Source organism: Anolis carolinensis, chromosome 2, assembly GCF_035594765.1.
Source record: "Anolis carolinensis isolate JA03-04 chromosome 2, rAnoCar3.1.pri, whole genome shotgun sequence".
NCBI classification, from domain to species: domain Eukaryota; kingdom Metazoa; phylum Chordata; class Lepidosauria; order Squamata; family Dactyloidae; genus Anolis; species Anolis carolinensis.
The window spans coordinates 190,164,577-190,186,764 of record NC_085842.1 but is presented as its reverse complement, the minus strand read 5'-3'; the positions used below and the strand labels follow the sequence as shown (position 1 = coordinate 190,186,764).

The following is a 22,188-nucleotide window of genomic DNA, read 5'->3' as shown; positions in this document are numbered from 1 at the left end:
ATGGCTTCAAACTACAGGAAAGGAGATACCACTTGAATATTAGGAATAGCTTTCTAACTGTGAGAGCTGTTCAACAGTGGAACTCTCTGCCCTGGAGTGTGGTGGAGGCTCCTTTTTTGGAGGCTTTTAAACAGTGGCTGGATGGCCATCTGTCAGGTTTGCTTTGGATGCAATTTTCCTGCTTCTTGGCATGGATGGCCCATGAGGTCACTTCCAACTATATGATTGTAGAGAGAGGTTTTTTTATTATTTAGAATCTCGTTTTAGGAGAAAGTGTCTACTAATGCAATAAAGAAATAAATGAAATTTGTGATGGGAAAGGGAAATTCTGAGCATGACAAGAATTCTGCACTTCTGAAAAGCGGTGTTATTCTAGTAGATGTGTATATTTGCAAATATGTGGAAGAGAAAACCATGTATGAATGTAGGTATGCAAAAAAAAGAGCATTTTGGGCTTGTAATCTAATACTTTCTTGGAATTCCAAAGAAAGCCCAAATGAACTTAAGTGTACAAGAGAAAGCAGGTTATTCTCTATGGATGTCATCATAGAAATATCTATGTGAATATTCTGATCCCAGTATCTAATATTGCCTTTAGCTCTCAATGTTAATTTGATTTAATCAATGACCAGACAGTTAACATTTTGCAGTTTTTTTACTGTTGGCATGTATGAAAAAGTTTTGAGTGCTTGGGAATTTGAATATCTGCAAAGGAAATTTGGTAGGATTTGACAGCATGTTCATGGGTACATTTCAAGAGCTAGCATGGACTGAGGATTCTCGTTATCCCCCAGTGTAAAGGGAAAGTGTGCTCTTGAACTATGTTCTCCTGGTTGCAATCTGCAGTGGAGAAAGTTCGGCCAGTGCTTGTATTGTGTATTTCTTGCATGGCAAGGGGTTGGATTGGACGGCTCTTGTGGTCTCTATGATTCTATAAGTCCTTTATTTATTTATTTATTTTTCAAGCTTATATGCCGCCACTCCCCTAGGGCTCGGAGCGGCTTACAAGAACCGGCTAAAATCAACAATTTAAAAAACATCTTTAAAACATCTTAAAAACATCCTAAAAGCACCTTTTAAAACATCAACAACAGAACTCAAAAGCCTGCCGAAACAGATGTGTCTTACATGCCCTGCGGAAGGCCGACAAGTCCCGCAAGGCACGAACTTCAGGTGGCAAGGTGTTCCAGAGAGATGGCGTCACTACTGAAAAGGCTCTGCGTCTGGTTGTTGTTAAGACGCAAGGTCTTGAAACTGGGGACTTCCAACAGGTCTTGGTCCTCAGAACGGAGGGATCTCTGGGGTTTGTAGGGAGTGAGGCGGTCCCTCAGGTACATCAGCCCTAGACCATGTAAGGCCTTGAAGGTAAGCACCATCATTTTGAAAGTGATCCGGTGCTCAACTGGTAACCAGTGCAGCTGCCGTAAGATTGGTGTTATGTGGCATCTTATTGGGACTGCGGCAAGGAGCCGGGCAGCTGCATTTTGCACCAATTTGAGCTTCTGGATCACCGACACAGGAAGGCCAATGTAAAGGGCGTTACAGTAATCCAGTCTTGAGATGACTGTAGCCTGGATCATCATAGCCAGGTTGTCCCTAGACAGATAGGGGGCTAGCCGTCTAGCCTGCCGAAGATGAAAAAAGGCAGTTTTGCTAGCGGCGGAGACCTGGGCCTCCATCATCAATGAAGGGTCCAAGAGGACTCCCAGACTCTTTACCAGTAAAGACGGGCGTAGCACTTCGCCATCCAGGGTTGGCAACTGGATATCCCCACTGCCCGGTCGGCCCAGCCATAGGATCTCCGTCTTTGCTGGATTCACCCTCAACCTACTGGAACGCAACCATCCAATAATGGCCTCGAGGCACTGATGAAAACTGTCGGGTACAGACTCCGGTCGGCCCTCCATCTTTAACACAAGCTGAGTGTCGTCAGCATATTGATAACACTCGAGCCCAAAATCTCGGACCAGCTGAGCAAGTGGTCGCATATAGATGTTAAACAACAGAGGGGAGAGAATGGCCCCCTGAGGAACCCCACAATGTAGAGGGGACCTCTCAGAGACCAGGCCTCCCCTCTCCACTCGCTGTCCATGGTTGTGAAGAAAGGAGGCCAGCCAATTTAAAGCTGTCCCCCTAACTCCAGCAACGGCAAGGCGGTGGGTCAGAAGATTGTGATCGACTGTGTCAAATGCTGCTGTGAGATCCAATAACACAAGCAGCACCGACCCGCCCTGGTCAAGCTGGCATCGGAGATGATCCGTGATGGAAACCAATACAGTCTCTGTCCCATGCCCCGCATGGAAGCCGGACTGGAAAGGATCCAATCCGGCTGTGTCATCTAGGAACTGCTGCAGCTGCCCTCACTGCCTTGGTTCCTTGGAAGAGGGATAGTAAACACAAGCCTATCGTCATCTGTTAAATGGCTGGCATGTGTTAATACATAATGATGGACCCAATTTCAAAGCAGTATGTTTCACAATGATGGACCTCAGCATTAGGCCTTATGTTGCAAAGTACTGAGGCTAGGGGATATTTGTGCGCTGGGAGAAGCATCTCGCCATAATCCTTTGAAACTCTTATGACCCACACTTGAAAGAGGTAATACAGTAGAGTCTCACTTATCCAACATAAACGTGCTGGCAGAACGTTGGATAAGCAAATATGTTGGATAATAAGGAGAGATTAAGAAGAAGCCTATTCAACATCAAATTAGGTTATGAGTTTACAAATTAAGCACCAAAACATGTTTTACAACAAATTTGACACAAAAAGTAGTTCAATATGCAGTAATGCTACGTATTTAGCACCAAAATATCACGATGTATTAAAAACATTGACTACAAAAATGTGTTGGATAATCCAGAACGTTGGATAAGCAAATGTTGGATAAGTGAGACTCTACTGTAATTTTATTCATGGGCGGTTTGTGGTTGCAGAGATACAGAAATTTCAAATTGGTTCCATCTTTTTGACAAGCCCTGTCAGGGTTGCCAGGTGTTGAAGGTGAAAATAAGGGACACAATAGCCACTTGCACTCCTTGCACCAGGAGAAGGCTGCAGCACCTACCCCAAGGGAAGCAAGCCCCACCCTCTGCAGGAAAGGAAAGGGATGCTCCTGCTCTTCCAAGCAATGTGCCACCCCTTCCCCTGCAGATAAAGAGAGAGGACAGGGACCACGATCCCTCTCCTACCCCAATCCCGTAGAAGGACTGTCCCTGAGCCTTCCCCATCATCTCCAGACAGCAGATCAGTTTTTGAGTGGAAAGTTTGAATATCATTTCAAAATATGTTGAGCAGGGAGAAGCCACTTGACTTTAGGGAGCCTTTTGGCTTTCTCTCATGGGGGCTATTGGCCAAGTCAACCCACAGAGCATCAGGGGAGCATCAAGATATTCACAATGAAAGCTCCAGCACTATTCGCAGTCGGGTCTCGGTCACAAAACCGTTTGCCTCAGGGTCACACAGACACACACACAGGAACTAAGAAAATTAAAGGAGATAGAAGATAAAGAAAGAGAAGTTTCCAAAAAGAAGGAAGGCTCAATGGCAAGAAAGGAGTAATTCCTCCAGACATTGTCATTCCCATTCCTGTTCTAATTCATGGTGAGGGTGTCAGGTAACTCCCCATAGAGCCAACCCATGAAGGGAAAGCCACCCAAGTCCCTGCTCCCACTAAGGCTGCTTCTACACAGCCACACAATCCTGATAAAAATGTGGAGTAAAAAAATCCAATACCACTCTGGAGAGTGTCCACGGGCACCCTGGGAACTGCAAAAAAGCTTCTGCAGAGTCCCCAAATCTCCCCTCGTGTAGAATCAATCCAGCAGAATGACATTTTTGCCCTTACCTCCTTGGGATGAAGGCACTGAAGTGAACTGGAACAGCCCCTCAGATGAGTATCAGCAATGGGACCAATCTTCCAACTCATTAAAAAAGGGGGAAAGTAAATTCCACTCAAGGGGGGGGGGGAGGTGTTTGTTTATTTTCTTGAGGGAACCATAGCTAGATCTTTCATCAGAATTTATCAATGCTGATCAGTCATTGTACAGATTTTGGACTTCCGTCTTACTTTTTTAACATGTGCTTTCCACGTAGATCTATGTTGCAGTGTGCATGAGAGGTGTGTGTTTTCTAGTCACCCCCCAAATAACACTATGTAACAAAAATTGAAAAAAATTCAATTCCTGTGGAAATTGTGCAGTGCTTACTTTGAAAGTACAGTCGAGTCTCACTTATCCAACATTTGCTTATCCAACCTTCTGGATTATCCAACACAGTCTGCCTTTTAGTAATCCGTGGTTTTGTAGTCAATGTTTTTAATACATTGCGATGTTTTGGTGCTAAATTCGTAAATACAGTAATTACTACATAGCGTTACCACGTGCTGAACTGGTTTTTCTGTCAATTTTTTTGTAAAACATGATGTTTTGGTCTTAATTTGTAAAATCATAATGTAATTTGATGCTTAATAAGCTTTTCCTTAATCTCTCTTTATTATCCAACATATTCGCTTATCTAACGTTCTGCCGGCCCGTTTATGTTGGATGCGTGAGACTCTACTGTACTTGTTATACTCCAGAAACTTCGTTTGTGTGGCTGCTACAAACTATGTTGAATTGGTTGAGACCCGATGAGATATTCATTCAAAAACTATAGCAAAATGTGCTGCAGGATGTCCCTCCTGCAAAAACAAAAACTATTCTTCTCTGTATAGGCCCCCTTTTGGAGTCCGCCTGGATAATGGAACAGTATCCTTTTCCATGTTTTTATGATTGAATCAATTAGGAAATGACATTTATAACCCAGGAACAAGAATTGTTACATTATTTTACAGCTTCTGTAGCTGGGCTCTGAGAGGAGCTTTCCCAGCCCCATTTCGCTGCTCTAGAGCCCCTGGTGGTGGCGCAGTGTGTTAAAGCGCTGAGCTGCTGAACTTGCAGACCGAAAGGTCCCAGGTTCAAATCCCAGGAGTGGAATGAGCGCCTGCTGTTAGTCCCAGCTCCTGCCAACCTAGAATTCGAAAACATGCAAATGTGAGTAGATCAATAGGTACCGCTCCGGCGGGAAGGTAATGGCACTCCATGCAGTCATGCCGGCCACATGACCTTGGAGGTGTCTACGGACAATGCTGGCTCTTCGGCTTAGAAATTGAGATGAGCACCAACCCCCAGAGTCGGTCACGACTGGACTTAACATCAGCGGAAAACCTTTACCTAACCTAGAGCCATTTCACATCTCCGTCTGAGACCACAGCATCACCTCTGGGTGCTTTTACATAGGCCCAATACCAGCGACACATCTGAGGTTCAAATGGTTAACCCAGATTAATCCAAAATAAGATGGGATTTCCCAGTTTATGTCGGATTAATTAAACAGCTCAACAGATCCGGACACCCTGAAAAGTCCGGATCTGTTGATGTGCTGGGCCTGTGGAGGTTGACAATCCTCGTTGCCATCCCAGTCCCCCAGGCTCTGAGCCTGAAGGCACAAGATGGCACGCCCCTTCCCCAGTTCCGTTTGCCCCTAAAAGTGGCTGCATGCTCAGAGCTTCTCGATGAAAGCTTCTGACCCGTCATCGGGAGCTTTGGAGAGGCGAGGAGGAAAATCTCTGCTTGACCCGGAGGGGCATGTAGCCGCCCCCGCCCCTCAAAACTGGTGTTTAGGTCTAGATCCCGAGAGGAACTGGGACAAAAAATCCGGTTCGTCTGGGGATTTTGGTCTGTATAGAAGAGCCCCTCGAGGCCCTACAGGCATCAACCAACCTCGCTCTTCGTCAGCCCTCGGTGTCTCCCAAGCACCGCCACGCGATCCGCACGTGCGGGGAAAGGGAGTCCTCACACTTCCTGCCGGGATGGGGTTCCTCCGGGAAGGGGGGGGGGGGCGCCTCAGCAGTTGCGCGGGTGCCATGGCTCCGGAGCGGCGGCAGGAGCAGCTCGTGAGCGCTGTGGGGCGAGACGGGGCGAGACGGGAAGAAAGAACAGTGCTTTGCCCCTGAGGAAAAGGAGAGGGGGGGCTTTTTGTGGGCGGGAAGACGCCCCTGCCTCACGCAGTCGACCTCTCCTTCTCGCGCTTAGTAAATACCCGGGGCCCTCGCTTGTCTTTTAAATCCGAAATAGGCGCGCACCGCGGCGGTCTTCCTAATGCGTGGAGAACTTTTGCGCCTTTAGGTTTGCGAGTGAGGGAAGAAAGGTCAGAAGCGCAGACCTGCCCGCTCCCGCTCCGGCTCTCTTCTCCATCGGTAGCCAACACTCCCGCCTTGCCTCGAGGAGCGCGCGCCGTCGCTCGCCTGCCTTACCCTCCTTGAGCTCGAGCCCTAGCAGCAAGGCGCGCGAGAAGCCCGGGGAACGGCGGGGGCTGAAGGAGGGCCTTTTTGAGGCGCGCGTTGCTCAGCCCCGGTGCAGGTGCAGAGGCTCCCACGCGCCGGAGGAGGAGGAGCCAGGCAGAGCGAGCCCCGAGCCCCTTCCCTTCCTTTCCCAGGGAGGACTTTTCTCCTCCGAAGGGGTGGGGAGGTTGCGCGTAAGCTTGGACCTCGGTTTCCCTAGCAAAGGATTCACTCCTTTCTTGGTTAGGTTTCTCCGAGTTCTTCCTCTCCGTCGTGCCGAAAGAGAATGACTCCCCCTGGGGCAACCGGGTGGGTTTCACGGCTCAGGTGGCGCCAGACCCCAGACCTTCCACACGCCAGCGATACTACTACACCAGAAAGAGCGCACTCCTCGGCTTCTGTTTCATCTATGCGTCCTCCTCCACAGCGTCCTCTTTTTGTTGGATAAGGTAGGTTTCGTTTAAAAGCTTTACTCCCGTTGTGTGGAGAGCATGACGGTTGGTTGTCTGGGGAAACTAGAGAAGGCTATGGTCCTCCGCAGAATACTTTTAGCTTTGAGTGCCTTCAAATCACCTGTTGACTTACAGTGACCCTATGGATTTCATAGTGTTTATCATAAGCAAGGAGTGCGCAGAGGTGGTTTGTCTTAGGCAGAGATGGTGTTTTACCTCTTGAACATCCCCTAGAGCAGAGCTTCTTAAACTTTTTCGCTGCAGACCCCTTTCCACACAAGACGTTTTTATGGGAGCCCAGATATACAGTCGAATCAAACGTGTGCTGAAAATAAATCATCATTCCCTTTTTATGAAGTGTTTTCTGCAGGATCCATTGTAAACACTGCATTGTTGCTCACAGATCTGTGTAAATGGATGGCATTCAGAGGCCTTTTACTGTTGCCAAATTTTTCATGACTGCAGCATTTAGCTAAGGGGACCCCATTTGGGGTCAAGACCCACAGTTTAAGAAGCAGTGACCAAGAGCACCTGTATTCTGAGGTGGTAACTCATCCAAGTGTTAACCAAGGTTGAATCTACACTGCCCAGGATCTATTCCCATATTATTTGCTTTGAATTGGATTACAGTAAAGTCTCACTTATCCAAGCCTCACTTATCCAAGCCTCTGGATTATCCAAGCCATTTTTGAAGTCAATGTTTTCAATATATCGTGATATTTTGGTGCTAAATTTGTAAATACAGTAATTACAACATAACATTACTGCGTACTGAACTACTTTTTCTATCAAATTTGTTGTATATCATGATGTTTTGGTGCTTAATTTGTAAAATCATAACCTAATTTGATGTTTAATAGGCTTTTCCTTAATCCCTTCTTATTATCCAATATATTTGCTTATCCAAGCTTCTGCCGGCCCATTTAGCTTGGATAAGTGAGACTCTACTGTATATGAGTCTACCCCACCATATAATCTGGGATGAGCAGATAATCTGGGATCAGGTCCTCGAGTATAGGGCAGTGTAGATGGGGCCCAAGCCTGACTACTTAGCTTACAAGCCATCAGGATCTCTTGTGTTGAGATTTAGATCACTTTGTGGAATGCAATTTCCAGGATATATGTGTCCTGGGCCTCTTCTGTATGTAGAGCAGCTAGTACTTCTTTACTTTCTTTAAGGACTGCTAGAAAGTCTGGAGTTACAAGATGCCTCATCAGTTCTATAACATTTACACTGCCTTTAAAAATATACTGTCATCGGATTTCGCCATTTTTTTAAACATATACATGCCTTCAACATATTATGGAGAAAAATTATGCACACGGACCCATCGTTTCATGTTAATATATGAGAAAGATTTAGTGCTTACCAAGGAACAGAGATTAAGAAATGACATATTGCTGATCATATTTATAGTACTGGTGGGAAAAGGTATTCCTATTCTTCAGATGCAGAAGTGTGGTTATGCTTTGTTATTATAGGTTCATCACTTGATATTTCATCACTGACTTATGCAGCACTGAATATAACTCTTTAACTGCATATGTGAACTGCCTCAAATGCTTGTATGCTTTTGAAGGATATCAAAATGTTACTTGCTGTTATTAATCATAGAATAATAGAGTTGGAAGAGACCTCATAGGCCATCCAGTCCAACCCCCTGCCAAGAAGCAGGAAATCGCATTCAAAACACCCCTGACAGATGCCCACCCAGCCTCTGCTTAAAAGCCTCCAAAGAAGGAGCCTCCACCACAGTCCGGGGGAGAGAGTTCCACGGCCAAACAGCTCTCGCAGTGAGAAAGTTCTTCCTGATGTTCAGGTGGAATCTCCTTTCCTGTAGTTTGAAGCCATTGTTCCGCATCCTAGTCTCCAGAGCAGCAGAAAACAAGTTTGTTCCCTCCTCCCTATGACTTCCCTTCACATATTTATACATGGCTATCATGTCTCCTCTCAGCCTTCTATTCTGCAGGCTAAATATGCCCAGTTCTTTAAGCCACTCCTCATAGGGCTTGTTCTCTAGACCCTTGATCATTTTAGTTGCCCTCCTCTGGACACATTCCAGCTTGTCAACATCTCCCTTCAATTGTGGTGCCCAGAATTGGACACAGTATTCCAGGTGTGGAATCTTCAGAGGCTTATTCAAACATATAAGCTGTCCTTTCTGTAAAGAGCTTCTGCAAACTGTATTCAAGCTTACGGCTGAATTTGAATTTAAGCCCATTTAGCTTGAAGCTCACAGAACTAACAACCTATGAGTAGTCCCAGCACTTTGTTGTAGTGGATTAAGTCAAAGAAAATGGCATTTAAACCTTGTTTAGCTTTGCATTTCATTCTGGAAAATAAAGATTGTTTTTTCATTCTACTGGCCATTAGTTGGGCCAGTTCCACTGAAATGCCAGAATTACCCCATTCCTACATATTGTAGAGGATGCTCCTTTTCATTTTATTCCTACAATCATCTAAAGAAGTTTACAGAAATTAGTTCATTGGTAACCAACCAGTTGATAGAAAACTACAGCCCTCCAAACTGTTGTATTCAGCTTTTGTTTGCTAGGCTTGTTTGCCTGGCTGTTTTTTGCATAGAAAAATATGAGCAACAAAGAATGCAGATTTGAAAGTGCGGTATTAAAAAAACCCATTCATTTGAAGTGGTTTGAGATAGAATTTATTGTTCAAACTGGTTGGGGGGAACAGTGAAAAGTGGACAAGGCTCTCAACCAGAATTGAGAGCCAGTAACAAAGTATTCTGCTGCTACAGATGTCTGTGATGACATTCTGATATTAATGGTATTCTGGTGTGCCTGAAGTTTGATAAGATGTCTTGCAGATGGTCTTTGTTTTGTACTTGCCTTAAGATAGATATTTGCAGAATTAATGAGATATGTAATAAATATTTCACAGAGCACTTTGAAACTTGCTGACCATGGGCAAATTTGTCATTTGAAGTTGCTTTTAGGTTGCATATATCACAAGAAAACAAAATTATTTTCAATCCAAGACTGCCTTCAAGAAAAGTAACTTTCCTAAAAATGGGATGTATTGCTTTCATGCTTAGGATAGAATAAACACACTAGCAAGCTCTGTGTGTTAGTTCGTAGATGCCAAACCAATTCTTGGAAAGTTTATGATCAGTGAAACAATTGTCTCATTTGGTATTCTATTTCATAGTGAATCCAACCCCATAGCTATGGAACGTATACACTTTAATCTAAGGCTTGAATATTTTATTCTTCTATGATTCTATGATTCTATGACAGATTTATCTTGGTTGTTTCTGATATTAGTTTGCATGATATTTATAACTGGGGCTATCCCAACTGTATATAGAATAGGACAGCAAACTCACTCTCTGTACATGTGTGAGTGTGAGGGACATGAAAGGCTGACTGGGTCATGCAATTGAGGAAAACTGAACTCTTTCTACACTGAAATAGGTTGTCCAAACTAATTTTGGTCCAATACTGGATGTGAGACTGTCAGGAGGAGTGAGGATTCAAGCAAGGTCTACAGGAATGATAATGTTATGAAGTCATCTGCCCCAACCCCAATTTACATGTGCTTTGGTTAGGCCATGAGTTGTAGAAATGAGTCCGCAACTGTTCTATCTTTGAGGTCCTAAAATACTGCTCTGAATTCCTAGAAGGATTATTCCAGTTCCATTAGAGGTTTGTGTGTATGCATATAAAAAAAGAAAGAAAGAAACAGGAGAATCTTGATAGTTTTTCACTGGTTTCCTAGGTGAATCTTGTTCACCTTGTCAATTTTAATCAAGAGAACAGTTTAACACTCTTCTTTGTTGTGTAAAACCAATTTGGATCAGTTCAACATCCCACAGATTGTATACAGTATCTTTCAGCTTTCACTTCCACAAAATTGATTATTTCCTTGCTCGGTTTGTTGTTTAAGAACAAGTCACTGACCTGCAAATCACATAAAATGAGCCAGGGAAGTGCGGGTGGCATTAGGTTGATTCAGGCAAAGAAATGTGGTGAAGGGGAGCAACAGACTGACTTATATGGTAAATTGAATGATTGGAGGAATTCATCTGTGCATTGTGTTCACTTGTGTAGGCTCCAAAATGTTCTGGATAAATGGCAAGCATCATATTCCAAAAAAGAGGTAGCAGACATTTTGGAAAATAGACTAAATAAGATTTAGTTCAAAAGAGCAGAACTATGGAATAATGCATTGAGCAGACTGGGTTTCATTAGTACGACTGTACTCTGAAGATAACATTTGGCATTCTAGGATAGGGCCCAATCCAGTTTAGCATTATCTGAAAGCTAGAGGCTTTGATTTGGGCCTGAATCAGAACCTAACTCCAGAAAATCTGAAATGTTGCATGTCTCCCCACTATATGTTATGAGGAACCACCAAGTGGTGATACCTGTTTCAGTTTTTTAAAAAAATGAAAATTAGGTAAAAATGTCCAGGCATAGTAGCATCCTGTCCTATGTTAGAGCCTCATGTAAGCTTTTTAAATTGTGATTTTTTTTAAAGGCAACTGTATAAGTATTTTGAGTTCAGAACTAGATGAAACTTTTAGGTATTTGAAGATATAATTGCCACTTTTCATAGATTGAACACCAAATTTCGGACTGGAATACTGCCATTGCACTTCTGTGGTGAAGCCCCACTATCATAGGCAGCTCAATTGTGACAAGAGAAAAAAGACAATGAGCACAATGGAGGAAGTAGTGTTGTGTGATTTCAGCACCTACAAGAACCACGTGTTTGTGGAGCCGGTTTGTCTAGCTTCCCAGAACTCCAAATGAGACACAGATGGGTTAAAGGCAAAATAAGAGGTTTATTCTCACTAGCCAGAGAGGATGTCAGCAGAGAAAGCACTCCAAAGAACTGACATACCACAATTGTGAATACAGAGCATATTTATTACATTTGGACAGCTATTCAGCTCTACTGCACTGCATCCTGATTGACTTAGAAACTGTCCGGCTGGGAACCATTCCTTGATTGGTCCATGGTTCCAGCCAGTGTCAGCGCTGGTTCGTTTTTGCTTTGACGGAAAACCTGAATAAACTGTTATGGGTTTATTTTAAAGAGTCTTTCCATTTATTGATCTACGGTCTAAATGAATGCGAGACAAAGATGTTAGTCCAGATAAACAATGGACATGTTAGAGTGATTTCCATCTCAATGGATATCACAAGGATGGGTCTAGCTTTGGGCATAGAGGAGGAAACGTTCCCAAGTCATATCAAGTGAAACAGAAAAAAGGACCCATAGGTCTGATGCAAGCCCATTGTGTGTTCCCCCCAAGTCTCCCTTTTAGGAAGGCCCAGATCTAATAGGGTATCAAATGAATTTGGAACAAACCAAGGAGATTTTGTTTTGTTTCAGATTAATTCATTTTTACCAAAGTCGTTATTTGGACCCTGAGTGTCTACTGTACAAAATTGTAGATATTTTCAGTGAAACTAGAGATTATACATTTTTCTAATTGTCACAAACCTTTTTCTAGAATAGCCATGTTCTGGTTTTCTAAAAATAGGGCTCATCTATTGAAGAAGAAGCACATTTTACCAAAAAGCCCCATCAGTGCATAATTTTACCATAATGTCCCTGAAAGCAAATTTAATGGAGACTCGATGAATGTTTTCTTCTGAAGAGACTAATATTACAAGAGTGTAAACAAACATCGAGAAAATTATTTGAACTGAATTTAAATAAAGGTACATAACCCATAGTAGTTTGGGATGTATGCAAAGCTTATAAGAAAGAACAATTTATAGTTCCAACCTGAAAGGAGGAAGTCGATAGACAAAATACAGAAGTTGGAGGAAAACCTTAAGGAAAACTTTAATAAAGCGAGTTTAATGACAGATTGGTTACTTCAACAACAGTTTTCATTGTTTACACTCCAGATGAACACCAAATATACCTTATGCAACAAATAACAACAATAATTGCAAACAAGCCTGGAAAGCGGCTTTCTTATATGTTGATATATGTATAAGGATAAAGAAATAAATCATAAAGATTAAGAAGTGAGGCTAGTGATTTAAAATCCTTTGATGAATACTACAGAGATGATGAACAAGTAGTTTTAAAAACGTATAAATAATCTGTATTGACCGTGTTCCTGTTCCTATATAGAACCTCTGCATTTGACCCAATTCTGACTTGGCTTCTCCATTGCTTGTCCACTTGGTGCCCTGAAACAACAATCTGGTTTAGTTTTCTCTGAAACACTTCAGATGCAGATGAGATACCCATATGAAGACATGGCCCTTTAGAATAACAAACTGCTGCATCAGATATAGTGAGTTTGCTTGACTTCATTCAACTTTACTTCTCATAAACCATTGTTGACATCATTAAAAGTGATTACTCTGGAGAGATAAGATCAGATACCATTAATGGATAATGGCTTCTTCTGAGTGCTTGGTCTGATGCCCTGGTTTTTAGAGAGATTCTTAATTTGCCTTCTTTTAGTCATGTGTACTGCTTATAAAGTCCTTTCTTTTTTCTGCAATTATAGTTCTCTGTTGCTTGAGCTACATCTGAAGATTATTTTTAAGATAGGGTAATTCTCATATAGCAAATGTTTCCCAGTGATGATCCAGTGCGCCTGATAAATTCTCTGCCTCATCAGGAAATCTTCTGCTCACAACAATACCATGTGCTTGGTAAGGTTTGTAGCAGCGTGACAGGCATATCTACTCGTTCTTCCTTCCTTCCCTGAAACCTATGTTTCTCCTCTGACTCAATGCATTTTAGGGGGGTAGGCCTCTAAAGTTGCCAGCAATGAGTTGACATGTTCAGGCAGTGTTGAACTTTAAGATGGCACATTTCTTTCTACTCTGCCTCCCAATGAAAGTCTTGCTTGTTTTCTCCCCCCCTTTCTCTTTTTCCTTGTATGGCCAGGAGGGCGTACTCCTTGTTTCATTTGGTATTTTTGTGGTCCAGGTTTTTCTGTGCAAAATCACACCCTTCTTCTGAAGGTTGAAGTCACTGCTATGCTCACTTGATGTGATATATACTCTGGGGATTTTAATAAGAGTGACTGCTGCTAGAAAATACATAATATTTGCAGGCTTTAGAATAGAGGAAAGAGCTTATTAAATGGTATGCTGAGTGATTCTGGTTCTGTAAGCTTCATGGAGGGAGGAAACTGCCAGGCTTTCAAACCTCGTACTTCATATTCTCTTAGTAGGTCCTACCTCTTTTTACATACTGTATATGCTCATGTATAAATATTTCAGTGAAAAAGAATCAACCCAGAAACATGGGTTGATACATCAGTGAATCAATGTGAGCACAATAACTTAACTCTTATTTTTTTTTTAAAAGAGCCTCCCCCTTCTCTGGGTAAAGTGGCAAAAGACAAGTGCTTGGCCAATTCTGGGAGAACGTAAAAGAAGTCCACCCTCCTTTACTCTCTGCTATGGCCACATGGCCAACTTCTGGCCTTGACAAGGAAATGGTGGCCAGCGGCCACTGACACCCCCCCCCCCCCCCCCCCGAGGTTGCATTAGAGCTTTTCCCTTTCCCTGTAATGATCATTGACCTATTAATGGGTCATATCAAAATCCATAATTTTCGATGTAAAACCTGCCTTGAACTATCCATGACTATATATGGCAGTTCCCTTACTCATGACACAGTACTTACTATCTCTCTTTTCTGTCCATATTTTACAGTTTTTCCAAGATTTATCCCTTAAATGCTGATAGTAGACACTGACAGCACATGCCAACATTGCAGCAGGTTCATTCTTCCAGGTATCATTTCTACAATTTACTTTAAATCATTGTGAGCATCCTCCAGTGAGACACTGTTGAACTCTACAAACACACCAGTCCTTTTTCCTCTTCCTTGACATTTAAATCTTTCATGAAGGGTGATATTATCATTATCCTTTATTCTGTTTATTTATACCCCACTTTTTCTCTCCACAAAGAAGATTCAAAGAGGCTTACAGTAAAAGCATTTAAATTCAATTTAAAAACTTGTTGTTTATTCATTCAGTCGCTTTTGACTCTTTGTGACCTCATGGACCAGCCCACGCCAGAGCTCCCTGTCGGCCATCGCCACCCCCAGTTCCTTCAAGGTCAAGCCAGCCACTTCAAGGATACCATCCATCCATCTTGCCCTTGGTAGACCCCTCTTCCCTTTTCCTTCCATTTTCCCAGCATCATTCTCTTCTCTAAGTTTTCCTGTCTTCTCATTATGTGGCCAAAGTACTTCATCTTTGTCTCTAATATCCTTCCCTCCAGTGAGCAGTATTTCCTGGACTGGTTGGATCTTCTTGTGGTCGAAGGCACTCTCAGAATTTTCCTCCAACACCACAGTTTAAAAGTGTCTATTTTCTTTCGCTCAGCCTTCCTTATGGTCCAGCTCTCGCATCCATAGATTACTGCAGGGAATACCATTGCTTTAACTATGTGGACCTTCGTTGCCAGTGTGATGTTTCTACTCTTCATTATTTTATTGAGGTTGGTCATTGCTCTCCTCCCAAGAAGTAAATGTCTTCTAATCTCCTGGCTGCAGTCTGCATCTGCAGTAATCTTTGCGCCTAGAAATCATAGAATCATAGAATAGTAGAGTTGGAAGAGACCTCATGGGCCATCCAGTCCAACCCCCCGCTAAGAAGCAGGAAATCGCATTCAAAGCACCCCTGACATATGGCCCTCCAGCCTCTGCTTAAAAGCCTCCAAGGAAGGAGCCTCCACCACAGTCCGGGGCAGAGAGTTCCACTGCCGAACAGCTCTCACTGTGAGGAAGTTCTTCCTAATGTTCAGGTGGAATCTCCTTTCCTGTAGTTTGAAGCCATTGTTCCGTGTCCTAGTCTGCAGGGCAGCAGAAAACAAGCTTGCTCCCTCCTCCCTATGACTTCCACTCACATATTTGTACATGGCTATCATGTCTCCTCTCAGCCTTCTGTCGCTGCCTCCACATTTTCTCCCTCTATTTGTCAGTTATCAATATCTCTGGTTGCCATAATCTTGGTCTTTTTATGTTTAACTGCAACCCAGCTTTTGCACATTCTTTCATCATGGTCATAAGGCTCCTCAGCTCCTCCTCACTTTCGGCCATCAGAGTGGTATCATCTGCATACCTAAGGTTGTTAATGGTTCTGCCAGTAATTTTAACTCCAGCCTTTGATTCATCAAGCACCGCACATCGCATGATGTGTTCTTCATACAAGCTGAATAGGTAGGGTGAAAGTATACATCCCTGCCGTCCTCCTTTCCAAATCTTGAACCAGTCTGTTGTTCCGTGGTCTGTTCTTACTTTTGCTACTTGGTCTTTATACAGATTTTTCAGGAGACAGACAAGGTGACTTGGTATACCTATACCACCAAGAACTTTCCACAGTTTATTATGATCCACACAGTCAAAGGCTTTAGAATGCAAAAATAGATGTTTGGGGCATTTTACATGGTTACAGAGGCTGCCAGTATAATATTTGCAGTATGCTGCTGTTTTTTCCCCCCAGACTGGCCTATCTATTGGTGCTAATCCACTGTGGGCTTTTTGGATTAAATATATGAAGCAGAACCATTTTATCTGCTAGGCTGGGGAGCATGATTCACTCTCATACCTAACATAGAATTTAGTTGCTGGAGGAAGACTCTGATGTTTCTCGATGGACCTTCACATTATTTTCCTTGCTGTTCATCTGCTAGTCAGATTCAAATGCCAAAGGAATAACATGAAGCTTGTGTTGGGTGGACCCCCCTCAAACCCCTTTCAGTAGGGTTTTTACAAGGCAGCCTTGAACCAACCAACCAAACTCTTCTTATTCTGTCTATATGTGCTAACCAGTTAATATGCCATTTCAGTTTTAAAAGATTTGTCTCTGTGCAGTGTTGTCAGATACCCGCAGCAGCCTGGTTCACTGTTGACACAATACAGCTAGTAATGAGATCTAAGTACTACCTCATTTGTGGCTTTATCATCAAGGAGAGGAATCCATAACTCCACGAACAAAACAACTTTATATAACCAATTGTTGTGGAGTGGGGCTTTACGGCTGTCAACATATTTGAGAATTTGTGGGAGGGGTAGCTCTTCCCTGTGTAAGAATAGATGATACAACGAAGTGGGAAGCATTAAACTGTCTAGCATGAATGGGACCTTGGTGTGGAAACCTCCCTGCAGACGCTGAGTTAAAACTGAGCGAGGTTCTCCTAGGGCCTTTCTACACAGCCATATAACCCAGAATATCAAGGCAGAAAATCTCAGAATATCTGCTTTGAACTGGGTTATCTGAGTCCAGTCTGCCATGTATTCCAGTAAAAAGCAGATGTTGTGGGATTTTATTCAGCTGTTTGGAAGGGGTCTTAGTCCCCGTGGCCACTAAATGGTTCTCATCAAATTCTGAGCAGAAGAAAAAATATGAGAATTTTTGCGGGTTGGTGGGGACTAGATCTGTCATCTGTTTCAGTAGATATTGTTGATCATGTTGTGATATGTTGGTCTGCACTTTATATAAATAAAATGCGCTGTAGTACAGAAAACTGACCACTGTGACATCTTCAATCGACACTACTATGCAAAATGTGGGCAACAACACAGAGTATGCTCCCATTTCTTCTCTTTCCTTATGATTGCCCTTATGGTCATTTAATTTACTGCTGTTAAACATGAGCATGGGTGTTTACACAAAAGTGAAGTACTGAAAGTGAAGTTTATATTTGATGTATCATGGAAGCCAGATTGGTTAATGGTGCGTCTAGGAGTGTTGGCTGTGACTTTTAAAGCCCACCATGGTTTGGGTTCAGATTATCTACAGGATCGTCTTCTCCTGTATAATCAGTCCTATACACCCAGGGCCCTTCCACACAGGGCCCATAAAGCGGGAGCTCCCTTGGTTTTACCAGAGGCATCCAAATGACACCTCCGGTAAAACCAAATTGATGTGGGGCACAGCAGGAAAACCCTGCTTTGTCCCGAATTGATTTGATACTGCATTAGGCCTGGGTCTTCCTGAAAGACCTGGTTCGAATGCAGTATGGGCCCTGTGGGGACTGACTTGTTGGTAGTTTCCAAAAAGACTTTAAAAATAAAATTACTTACCCAGCTGCCATTAAACTGCTGCTGGAGCTCTCCTGGCATGTCATTTCTACCCACCAGGAGAGCTCTGGCAGCGTTTTAATGGTGGCTGGGTAAGTAATTTTATTATTTAAAGTCTTTTGAGGCAGGGAGGTGGTTTGGGTGTCTGGATGTTCTCCTGGAAGGTACTAGGAGAACATCTAACCCCCCCTCCCCCCATGGAAAGTGCAGGCTTTTGGGACTGGTGTGTGGACTAAAGTCCGCTCCAACCTGGGTTTTTTAAACCTGGTTCGACGCAGATTTTTCTGCTGTGTAGAACCAGCCTCAGGTCTTCTGCGGGACCTTTACTTCAGTCAGAAAAAAACAGCCTGGCAACTATTAATCCAAGTGTTTAAAACAGCATTATAGACCACTCTTCTGGCATCCCTATCAAGATGCTTTTAAATTTGTGAGTTTTTAAAATTGATTTTAATATGTATACTTTTAAAACTAATGTTACACTCTCAACTGATTATGTATTTTTAATTGGCTTTTGCATTTTTAAGAGAGTTATGAGAGGGCGACAGTGTTGGTAGATGATATATACTGGTGCTGATGAACATCTCAGTGACTTTTGTTACCATCGATTATAGTATCTTTCTGGGCCATCTTGCTAGGATGGGACTTGATGACACTGTTTTATAATAATAACTAGCTGTGCCTGGCCCCGCATTGCTTTATGGTAATGCTTTGTTGGCCAAGTGGAATAGCATTGCAGCCTGAAAGCCTAGCTGTTTTCTTCTTATGGAAATCCTTGTTTGGTGAGCTGGAATAAAAGGAATAGGCTTGCTGCTTGGAAGGCTGGGTACTTGCGTTATAGGGGAATGGTTTTTTAGGCTGCTAGAACTGCAATGAATAGCCTCACTACTTCAAAGCCTGGCTGCTTGCTACCTAGGGGAATCTTTGGTTGATCAGCTTCAATAGTACAGAGTAATCTCTCTGCTTCAAAGCCTGGATGCCTTCTACCAAGGTTAATCCTTTGCTGGTCTGGTTGAATTGCACTGAATAGCCTTGCAGTTTCAATGCCTGGCTATGTTATACCTAGAGGAATTCTTATTTGGTGAGCTGGAGTAGCACCCTCAATCAAAGAGCCGTTTTGAAGCCTGGCTATTTCCTTTGTAGGGGAATCCTTGTTTGGCCAGCTTGAATTACACTGAATAGTCTTGCAACTTAAAAGCCTGGCTGCTTTTTACATAGAGCATCCTTGCTAGGCCAGGTTGAATGGGACAGAGTAGCCTCGTGGCTTCAAAGCCTGTGGGTTTTCTACCTAGGGGAAATCTTGGTTGGCCAGGTTGAATAGCACTGAATAGCCTTGCTGCTTGCAAGCCTGGTCACTTTCTACCTTGTGGAATCCTTGGTTGGCCGGGTTGAATAGTAATGAATAGTCTCGATGCGGCAAGTATAAATGCTGCAGTTAGTCACCTTGATTAGCATTTAATGGCATTGCAGCTTCAAAGCCTGCCTGCTTTCTTCTTGGGGGAATTTTTTGTTGGGAGGTGTTAGCTGTCTCTGGTTGTTTCATGTCTGGAATTATCCTGGAATTATCCTGTTCTTTATTGACTGTCCTGATTTTAGAGATTATATTGTTCTGTATTATTATACCACAGTAATTATTATATATTATATTTATAATCTTATATTATCTGCTTAGAGCTGGATTATATGGGCCCCCTTCTACACACCTGTATAAAATCCACACTGAACTGGATTATATGGCAGTGTGGGCTCAAAATAATCCAGTTCAAAGCATATACTGTGGATTATGTGCCTTGGTATTCTGGGTTATATAGCTATGTGGAAGGGCCTTGAGTCTACACTGCCATATAATCCAGTTCAAATAAGATAATCTGTAGGCAGTGTGGATGAGATCTAAGTGAACTTTGCCTGTCCCCTGGGTACCATTGTGGCTGAGGAGGTTGCTAGGAAGTGAAGGGGGCGGGGCATAAAGGCAGCGGGACCTACCTTTCTCACTGGCAGCCAGGGGGAGAATGGCTCCTTCTCTGTAATTTGGACTATTTTTCTAGGTTTTATGGATTGATGACTATGTCTTTTGTGGCCAGATTTTGTGTGATTTGGTTCAGTAGTTGTGTTGTTTACTCCATGTGAAAAACACCCATTACATTTTATTCATCTGCCCTCTCTCTCCAAAGGGACTCAGGGCAGTTTACACATACAAAAGGCAAATATTTGATGCTGTATACAATAATAAAAACAGAATCAAATATACACAAAAACTTAACATGATAAATGTTTTACAGTGACTTCATTCCTTCCTGGAAAGGTGAAGTCAGAAGATGGTGCTGGAAGACACCTGTTTGACCCCCTGACCATTCCCAAGTGTTTGATTCTGTTCCCCATGCTAATTTAAGATATACAAAACTGCTGGGAGAGGTTGTCCAGAATTTTGGAGTTCAGGGCCATCAGTATGTGGATGGCACCCAACTTTATTAAGAATTTTACACCTTAAAATGTTCTTTGATTTGTTTTCAGTGGGACCGAGTGTTTCAGATCTTTTCAGAGAAAGTAGTAGACACACAGACACCAGTGACTCTTTTTATAATAGCTTTATTAGTTAAACTGACAGAGCTGAAAATATCACATTCACTCAAACATTCACTCACAGTCTATATATTCAACATACACACTCGCCACCCCTTTTCTGTTCAGGCCTGCTAGAAAAAGAGAGGTGGAGTTGCACCGTTGAACAGCTGTTAGGATGTTCTTACTAATGTTCAGGTGGGATCTCCTTTCCTGAAATTTCAACCCATTGCTTTGTCCTAGTCTCCAGGGCAGCAGAAAACAAGCCTGCTGCCTCTTCCTTTTGACATAATTTCAAATATTTAAATATGGCTATTACGTCTCCTCTCAACTTTCTCTTCTGCAGGCTAAACATACCCAGCTCTTTTAGCCACACCTCCTATGGCATGATTTCCAGACCTTTGGTTATTTTGGTTGTCCTCCTCTGAATACATTCCAGCATGTCAATATAACTCTTGAATTGTGGTGCCCAGAATTAGACACAGTTTTCCAGGTGAAGTCTGGCCAAAGATGAAGGAAAATAAATTTAAATTTAATCCAGATAAGGATTCTGGTTCTGGTGAGGAGAAAAGCAGATCAGCCAATGTGCTGTATGGGATTATAGACATAGCTCCACATCTTGAGTGTGCTCCTGGATTGAACTCTGAGCCTGAAAGCCCGAGTTTTGGTGGTGGCCAGGAATGTATTTGTACAGTTATAGTTTGTGTGCCAGGTGCACCAATTCCTTGAGATGTCAGATCTGGCCCCAGTGACACATGCCTTAGTTACCTCTCTGTCGGATTACCATGGTGTGCTTTACATAGTGCTACCTGCAAAGATTTTTCAGAAACTTCAACTAGTCCAAAGAGCCACAGCCAGTTTTCTAACTGGGGTTGGCTACAGGAATCACACCCTCCCTACCTTCTTTGTGCAGAGAAGGAAAGGTTTTTATTTTATTTTTTTATTCTGACAGACATTTAATGTTCACTATAGAAGGCCCATCTTACATAATGCAGTGAATATTACTAATTGTACCACTATGTGTGTTTGATGCATGTTGCTTTGAGTTCTCATCTCGGGAAAAAGTTTGAATAGAAAATAAGAACAACAATAATAACTAGTACTACTACTGTTTGGAGAGCTGCTTCAGCACAAGGAAGTCATCACAGAATTACCTGCCTTCTAATACTTCATTGCTAAAATTCCCTCTCTTCCTCTACTCCTTCCCTGTACCTTATTGTTCTCCAAACATTTGGCAACACTTTCCAACGTTTCCTAGACAGCAGTCAGATGGCCATTTAATACTGATAGGAAACCCACTCCATAATATTTTACTGCCTAAAATAACTGTGCCACCCAATTAGAGGTTCTCCCCAAGATGCTTTCCTCTCAGGTTGGGATATTATAATAGACTCAGAAAAAACTGGAACTTCCCAGCTTGTTCATTTTTGCAAGACATTCTTGATGCATTTGTTGGCATGCATACTGTTCACAGGCACCTATTATGCTGGTTTATACATTGCAATTTTTTTCTCCAAGCGAATTTCTTGAGTTCATACGACAGTTGAATGAAAAGTAATGCCTCCACCCTCGTAACTCCTCAACAGATGGCAGTACTGGTATGTGGCAGGTACTGGCTTGTTCAGTAGACTCTCCTTTACTGTTCCATTTGGCGGGAAGCCTTAGCATTGAATGGTTGTTTTGTTAAAGTGCGAAGTATGGAACCCTGCACAGATGGTCAGTCAATGCGACTTAAGCAACATGCAGTCATTCAATATCATTCAACCCTCATAGAATGATAGAATCATAGAGTTGGAAAAGACGTAATAATAATA

At 42.7% G+C, this 22,188-nt stretch overlaps 1 protein-coding gene across 1 annotated transcript in view; it reads left to right on the top strand.

Moving 5' to 3' along the window:
• Nucleotides 1–5,904: 5,904 nt before the first annotated feature.
• trpc4 (transient receptor potential cation channel subfamily C member 4) overlaps nucleotides 5,905–22,188 on the top strand; it is a 181,867-nt gene continuing 165,583 nt past the window's right edge. Inside the window, exon 1 of the mRNA XM_003216851.4 lies at nucleotides 5,905–6,771. The gene's annotated coding sequence lies outside the window, so the exon portion shown is untranslated. The remainder of the gene's footprint in view (nucleotides 6,772–22,188) is intronic.